Source organism: Polyodon spathula, chromosome 10 (genome assembly GCF_017654505.1).
Source record: "Polyodon spathula isolate WHYD16114869_AA chromosome 10, ASM1765450v1, whole genome shotgun sequence".
Lineage (NCBI taxonomy): Eukaryota > Metazoa > Chordata > Actinopteri > Acipenseriformes > Polyodontidae > Polyodon > Polyodon spathula.
Window position 1 is genome coordinate 36,392,960 of NC_054543.1, and position 8,921 is coordinate 36,401,880.

An 8,921-nucleotide genomic window follows, 5' to 3' on the forward strand; every position below is an offset into this window, starting at 1 on the left:
TATATATATATATATATATATATATATATATATACACACACACACACACACACACACACACACACTACTGGTCAAAAGTTTTAGAACACCCCCATTTTTCCAGTTTTTATTGAAATTTAAGCACTTCAAGTCCAGTGAATAAACTGAAATGGTACAAAGGTAAGAGGTAAACTGCCAGAGGTTACAAGTAACACACACATACATACATACAATGTGTGTGTGTATGAGGTTGAAGCACACCTAGGCGTCTTTATAATAAATATATAATTATTGAATTCTGTTATCTCTATATCTAACAAACTAACAGAAAAAGCATACCTACGACAAATTACCCAGCACTGTAATACTGGAAAAGGGGTTAATATAATAGGCATATTGTAAAAGGTTAGATGTGTGTGAACTGTGCAATTAAAAAAAAAAAAAAAAAAAAAAAAAACATTAATTATTTTATGTTTATAAGAAATCTTCAATCTTATTGTATGCAGTCGGGTGCAAGCCTTTGTCATGCAAAAATTTTATTTTTGATAAAAGCTTGTAAGAGGATTTATTTATTTTTTATAGGCAGCCCACCAGATCGTGGAGTAGCGGTTTATTTAGAGATACTGTGCAGGGCTTCTTCTGCAGGCATAATTAGATACCTTCCTATGACTCGAATACCCCTCTTGTTACCGCAGAGATCCTGACCTGCCGTGAATAGGCAAGCCTTCTCTGGAACCCCAAGTTTCGCTTCAAGAGAAAGATCCAACAGTGGAGCAGCGCTACACATATGTGATGCATAAGGAAAACAGTCTACATAGAACTGCTTTTAAAAAGACTTGGAATGGAACTTGATTGCACATATTCTTTCAGAAATGATTGAAGCATGGAAAGAATAAGAAAATCTCTAAGGCAGTTGATACTGTATGCCACACACTCTGAAGATTTAGACATATCTAAATGAATGTAAGTGTAGCTTTGGGATAATGACCTTCCAGTTTAGTCTAAGCAGATGGTGAATCATTGCTCGGGTCAGACCTCTGAATACAGTTCTCAATAGAAGTGTGTGATTGTCATGTTGTGCTAGACCAATGCACGATGCTCTTTCATGACATGATTGCCCAAAGGTAGCTAATTATGAACCAGATAGCTTCAAGGCTTTATTGCAGTTATATTTATACAGATTAAGAGTTAACAATTACAAGAATCCACTAGCAAGTGTATTTTAGTGTGTGCTATTAGGAAGTTTCATTGTTGGGGCAAGGCAGCTGATTTGTAGTACTGGACATTTTAAACATCAGATTGGTGTCACATGAATAATGCTAATGAACCTTGTGCAGAACAGAGTGAACATGCATGTAATAATTAGAATTGTTTTCCTAACACACCAAATACATGCCAGTGTGTGCAAGAAAAGGAGTATGCTCATAGATCTATTAATAGCTAATGTCCCATGCTTTGGTACAACAGGTTACAATTGTGCACATTACGTTCTTTCAGCATTAAGAAGGAATATCAAATCGATCCAACAAATTATAACAGTTGCAAGCTTTCAGAGAAACAAGCCTTACAAAAAAAAAAACAGTTTGTGCGCTGCAGGAGCTTGTGCACATAATTATGCTTATGCACTCCCCTAAGTAAAAATAGTAAGTCGCAATCATCTGACAAGCAGTCGAGTTCAGGCTTATGTTTGTAAGACTTTCTCCAATACAAAACCTGCACCAAAGTTCTGTTCGGCTGGTTCTAGCAATGGTTACATTAGGGCATTAAGCTATAAAAACTATGTTGACATAAAAAAATGTATTCAAGCATACTTTACTTATGTAGGACCTACCCTGTATATTGCAAGGCGGATTGTACATGGCATTTATATTTAAACATAACTTGTAAACTTTTTTTTTGTGCACACCTTCTGTGAACATACTATTTTGATCATGAGTTATTGATTAGGGTTATTTATTTTGCAGTATCATCCTTTTGAAAAAGTTTTCAAAAGGAAATCATGTGTCCGCATGTATTGTCATTTGAATTGCTGAAATCTGGTGCTCTGACTTGAGTCAGATCTTTTATGCGTTAAAAAAAAAAAAAAAGATCATGTACATTACTCATATTTGATTATAGATCATGTAGGTGGAAAGAAAGTTAGCAGCATTGTGATTGGCAGTTATTAAGATTGTGTTGTGTCTCTTGGTTCCAATACATTGTCAGGATCATCAATCAAATGCTACCACTGTGTCCTGAGGCAAACCACAATGCCTTCAGACCAGAGCTGGCAATGAGTAGAAAGCAAATTGAAGGAACTGGGAACATAAAAGAACAAAAATGTATGATTATAAATCATGGACTTTCAATGTTAACCAAAAAGGGCTACATCTGCTTTTCAAATAATCCCTTCATAAAAACCAAGAGTGTAAAAATTTTTTAAAAAAATTAAATAGATTTTATGTTGCTGTGTCATTGTACAAATAATAGAGTGGTTGCGTTTAAAATGTAATATGTATCAAGCAGTATTTTTTCTCACAATATAGTATAAAGTCATGGCAATCTGAAGGCAAAAAAATGCACTGTCAGAGATTTCATTGTCTATACGTCAGCCACAGGTTAGGCTCTCAAAACAAATGTCTCCGCCCCTGTTCATCCAAATTGTATGAGCAGTTCTTAAAATATAGCTGCAACGGCAATGAATAACATGTATTAGTGGAATAACCTATTAACAGATTCTCATGCCCAATTGAACTGTTCCTGAGATAAAGCTGTCATAACCAAATAGCAGGCTAATGTCCCATTAGCTACTGTATGTGACATGCCCAAGCTTTGTCCTGAGAAACGTCTTAACGCACAATTGGATGAACAGTTTCTTAAGAAATACCATGTCGATGTGAGTTCGTCTATTGTTTTGAGTGGATGACTGAAATTGTTCGAACAGGAGCACGATAATTCCACAGAGAGTGTGATCTCTTTTGTATTTATTTCTGTAAAAATATCCTTGATAAGGAGTCTAGTCCATAGCAGCTTCTGTTTTCAACTTTCTTTTTCAAGTTTGATCTCATTCAAAATACTCAAGAGTGTGTTAGTTGTCTAATGGCAGGAAATTCTATCTTATGTCCCAAGTACACGTAGCTACTACATTTGAGAAATGTAAATAAAGTCTTCATTGTAATAAAAATCAGTACCGGTATTTTAAGTTAATTAAAACTAGACCCTTGTCTGAATTGAACCACTAGGGGGAGCGCTGTCTTGTGCTTCCTGTAGTGCTGCATCCAAATCACGGTGCAAGGCAACACCTAACTTCCAGTGGAATAGCAATTTAGGCTTACCCAAACTTCCTTTCCTCAGTTTTTGACGTTAATTCTTCTTTTTTTCTGTCCTAATATGTTGTTATATACTTTGTAGGGAAGAGGTGAATAAAATGTAATGTAAAAAAGTATATAAGAACTAGTAAATGTTAATATTATCTGGAATTCACAATAAAAAAAGGATAAAGTTTGCAGCCCACTTTTGAATTTGAATGCGAATGTAAATACATGATGTTTCCGATTATTTGTAAAGCTAATGGATGTTTGTTTGGGGGATTTCCCTGGCAGTTCCAGTAGTGAATGCAGTTATCAGATAAAAGGAGTGCTTCCATAATCCAAAATGAACTAAATGAAGTTTGAAGAACATTCCCCAAAGTCCATGTTAGCCTTTATTATACATTCTGTTCTGTTTGGGGAGATTAAGGCAACAAATGAAGTATCTCACACAAACTGTGTCAGACAAAACAATCAAATCCGCAGCAGGGTTTCATCTGGGATGTTAAAGTTCTAAAGGTCATAGATACTGATACTGTATAGATACCGATCGAGAGATCAGCAATGGACAAACTTGCCCCTAACCCTGTAAAGACTATATAAATCACAAGCTTTTAAATAACAATAATCTGTTCTGAAATGCGTGCCACCACTGGTACAGTATCACCAAACATGCATGCAGTCTATAGAGATAAACTGGAAAAACACTGACTGCAGCTGACAAAGTGTTTGATCATTGGTGTATAGAAAGCTAAGTTACGGTTTCTATGTAAACTGTCCTTTATCTGAACAACATCAATACAAACTAGTTCCATGAGCCGGGATCTGCTTGGATAAAAGGGCTTCAACTGAATATGGAAATCAGAAATAAAAGAACAGATTAAATAGTGAAGCATTCTTTATGTAGACACTGTCAAGTAATAATCTTGTTAATTGCCTGCAATTTTCTCTATTTAAAGGGAATACCTGTTAAAAGGGTTCAAGCCGGAGTAACGGTAGCAAAACATTATTTGGCAACAAATCTTAACAATTGTAATGAAAGCAATGTTAAGGATGGTGTGTCCTGACCAGTCAATATTTAATGAGATGCAGGCAAAACATTGTAAATAGAATTCTGAATAGATACTATACTAGTATACTATACTATATAATACTATACTAGTATACTATACTATATAATACTATACTAGAATTACTGTATTAGATTATTTTATATCTGTGTTCATTTGTCTATTTACAAGATCTTTAAGAATAAAGTCATTTTAAAAATGTTTTACCTCATTAGCATATTGCTGTTTTTCAAACATTTTTCTTGTTCTTTTACTTTGACTGACAGCAGACTCATTTATTCTGACACACTTCAACCCCCACACATAGTTTCCAATGTGCAGCATAAAAGCAATATGTACAGTAATGCTCACTTGGGCTTTAATACCTACAACATAAGAACGTACAGCACCAGGGTTAGAGTAAGTCCTTCACTGTTTTGCTGTTAGTCTTTTTTATGTTCATTTTCACTGACTCCTCTGAATAAACACAATGCTGTATGTTTACTGAAAATTCAGTAAAGCTCTTACCCAGTGAGATTTTCATGACATTGGTTTGTTCTGATCATACAATAGTTATACTGTAGACCTGTTTATATAGCATTCACCATGAAGAAACCCCCTGAGCTCATTAAGTACCAAATTAATTTTACTTTGAAAAAATCAGAACACAAGCTGTATTTAATTTGATACATTCTAAATCAGTATTTCTTTACAGAAAAAATGTAAATCCTTCCTTTTGGCCATAAGCTGCTGTGTCCTATTTTGAGGACAGTCAAGTTAGACATGTCCGTTATCAGACCAGTGAATTTTCACGCCGCTATGAAGGTCAGCACTGAAAATGAAACTTATCGTCACGTGGGTAGGAAAACATTGAGAAATGGATCATTTTAAAGCTTCAGTTTATTTTTATTTTTTTTATTAAGGCATCATCAAAGCATCTGAAGGGCTGTAGTTACATTTAGACTTATTTTTTGAGGTTCACAAAATTAGAGTAAGTTATTATACCAATACAGTTAAAGAGAAAATTTAAATAACAAGTAGACTTTTTTTTTTTTAAGTAGTTTGTCCTCAAATAAGGACAATGGCACTTAATGGGTTAAATAATGTAATATAACTGTACAAATAAATATATTTAGCATAGCACAATTCCAGGCCTGGTCTTTGTTTCACTTATACCCTAAATGACTTAATTTAACCATTGAAGCCTCCTTCCAAGGGCAGAAGAGCTTTGCTTGGGTAACAGAGGCATTTGTAAAATTAAAGTCTGGTTAATGTATTTGGTAATGTAATGTAATGTCATTTTATTGTACTGTATTTGCTTTTCTCTCCAAACTCACTTTTTGTGTTCCAGGCAATAATTGAGTATTGGCTGTATAGTGTAAGGCCCAGATGGGATCCTACTCTATTACTCATAACAAACAAGTGAAAATATTGGCTTCATCTGAGTGAAACATAAGTCTGGGCAACAAAAAAGCAACATCAGAACAACAGGGGACAAGTTGTTTAAATGCTAATGAGGGGAGAGAGCTGTATTGTGGTGTCTTGGCTTTAATCATACATTTCTACAGAAGTGCTGTGTGGAATTGGATTTTGTATACTTTGCGACTGGCGCAATCTGATCAATGTGAATCAGCCTTCACAATGTAGGTAAATGTTAGGCTGCACTCTGATGGGATAGTGATGAGGTAATGGTGTCCAATTACACATTTATTTTACAGTCTCTTTAATTTAACCCTTTTAGAAAAAATCTTGTTCAAAGTTACAGTAACAATTTAATTTGCATATTTGATTACATAATTGCAACAGCAGCCTTCCCCCTCACAACATGGACAAATCAGCTTCTGAAATATATGTATTATTCCTGTCACCTCTTATCACATCATTATTCTGTAATTCTTTTAAAAGGGAAGGTTTCTCCTTCAACCCCAGGTGGTTTCCAAGATATCTACAGAGTTCTAGCATCAAGCATATCCACTAGAAGTGAATCCAGTCCAGTCCCCGCTGGGAAAGAGACAATCAAATACTGCTGCAGCTCCACAAAATTGCCTGAAACACTTTGAAATGCTTTAGATACTAAACACAAATCCGACAGCATTGAAAACACTTAAGAGCAGGGAAAAAAAGAAACTCCAGTCTTTGAGTATTTCTGGCCAACAAGAGACTCTTAGGGTGTCAGACAAATGTCTTCGTGGAGTCCTTCTATTGGTCACTCCAGACTGACACACTTGTGTTACAAGTGGTTAACCATAAAGAGACAGGCTTTCCTTTCTAAAACATTGTGGCTGAATAATTTACAATTACTTTGCAGGCTTGTAACATGAGAACAAACAATAAGAAGTAAAAACACATAAATTAAAAGGTACAGTTAATGGAAAATGATGTTTCCCTCGTTTTTAAATTCTTTTGTCAGGGAATTTGGCTGCTCAAATAAAGGACCTGAAGTGTGCAGCTATCTCTGGGCATCTGCAAAGCAGGTACAGCCCAAGCAATGATAAAGTGAGCCTCTCACAATCACTGCAGCCTGCCCTAGAACTAGCCTTTGGAGTTAGGGAGCAGCCCAGTCACCCAAGAAAGTATGAATGACTGATAGACGGCAGATATGTGCTCAGTTGGCAGGTGCTTCTTTACCCAATAAATTACTGATGTTTTCAAAAAAAGTCTCAGAAACGAGGACTGTTCACCATTTGCAGACCTAACTCCCCTTAAGAAATTAGAGACAAAGGTCATTGAGAAATATTCAAGCATCCACAGCAATGAAAAAACATTCTGACTCACATTCTGCCTCTGTCCGTGATGACCCTCTACCCTATTAATAGTGTTATGGCAGGTGTTTCATATTCCTTCTATATAAATTATGCTGCTCACATCCTAGTCTTTTATCCATAGGTTTGATAAATGTGTACTATCTAATTTTGAATCTAACAACTGCATGTTCTACATTAATTATAGTGGAGGTTAACAAGCTATTAAAATGTGTTTGGTGGTGTGTTAAGAATGCAGCTGATTGATGTGGACATGTAGGCCAAGGTGGTTATGGGTAGTTGCTTAGAAACAACAGAATGCAAGTGTTGTATGTTTTATGATTTTAAGCTAGAAAAATGGGCCTACAATGGGTTTGAAAAATACAAACCTCAATAAACAGCATTCCCTAATACAGCAATTATTGGGATAGAATCAATAAAACCTATACATTCTGGTAGTCAATATTTCTGCTTCATTTCTTCAGGCAGTTGAAGTTGCCTATGTGTATTGTAAACAAAACATGGCTTCTATTGGGCATTTCTAAAAAAAACAAACAAGAATAGATGGATCTGGGACAGCTGCATTTACACTACAAAAAATAAATAGGTCGGCTTTAAAGGGGCTGGTGTAAATGGGGTACACACATTTCGTAGTGGCTTTGGTGATCTCAGCCCAGTTCCTGCTCAGACTGCATTAACATTGCCCAGTGGTGTCCCAATAATACACCAAATAAACAAGAGCCTCTTCTTGGCATACCCCAGCTGGCTGAAAATTCACAGTAAAAAGAATAAACAGCAGAGGTGAAGGTGGTGGTGGGTTTATTGCATATTCATTGTATACCTGGTTAATGTTGTTAATTGTTGTATATGTAGAGAGATTGATATTGAGATTGTGGTTGCACAAACACAGTAGAGGTACAGCCACAAACTTATTTTTAACATATAAAAGTGAAAACCACTCAGTTCAACTACCAGTCTGATCTTGTCCAGTCATATTTTATTTGACTACTGGTAGAATTCATGCAGGACTGGCACCAGTTGGAGACTATATTAAACACTGTTTACTGTAAATCACTATTGATAAACAGTATTTAATATAGTGCAAAGTAACTGATCAAAGTATGTTAGGCCCTTGTTTATAATAAACAATTTTGAAATTTAACAACATTTTAAAACAGCATTAATGACTAACTGTGATGGGAGTCTGCCAGCTGGTGCTGTTTTTTGCATTGCTTGTACATTCACGCATCTCCTCCCACTATGTGTAGAATGCTACTGTAGTAAACCACAACCGCATGTACTGTACTACAGTGTCACAGATGTGTGTATAACGAAGCGGCTGTGTTTTGTGTCATTTCAGATAATGGTGGCGTGAAAAAAAGGCCTTTGTTAACCTGAATATGGAGTTTAAATTACTCATATTTTTAATCCAGTAGTCTTGCAGCCGTGTCTAAGAACTTCCAGATGAGAACAGGTGGTTAACATTTTCTTATGTAAAAGAATATTTAGCTTACAATAATGGTGCACGAACGTACTTAAAATTAAAGCTAACATTTCTCTGGAGCAACCTGTCCACAGCAAAACGCGTAGAATGCGATTGCACTGAAGTTATATATTAAAAAAAAAAAAAAAAAATTCTTAGAGTATTCCAATGGCCAAACTGCTCCTTCTCTACTTCCTAGCATAAAACTACAGTACAAAATGATATTCTGTATGCGCTTCTTCTAGTAACAACTAACATGAAACAACGAGACACTAAGACTGACAGGGAATATGACCACAGGCGACCCGGGAAGACAACTAGGCATCCAATTGACTTGAAGAAGAACGGCGGGACTTCCTGTAAGTGACGCACACTTTACAGT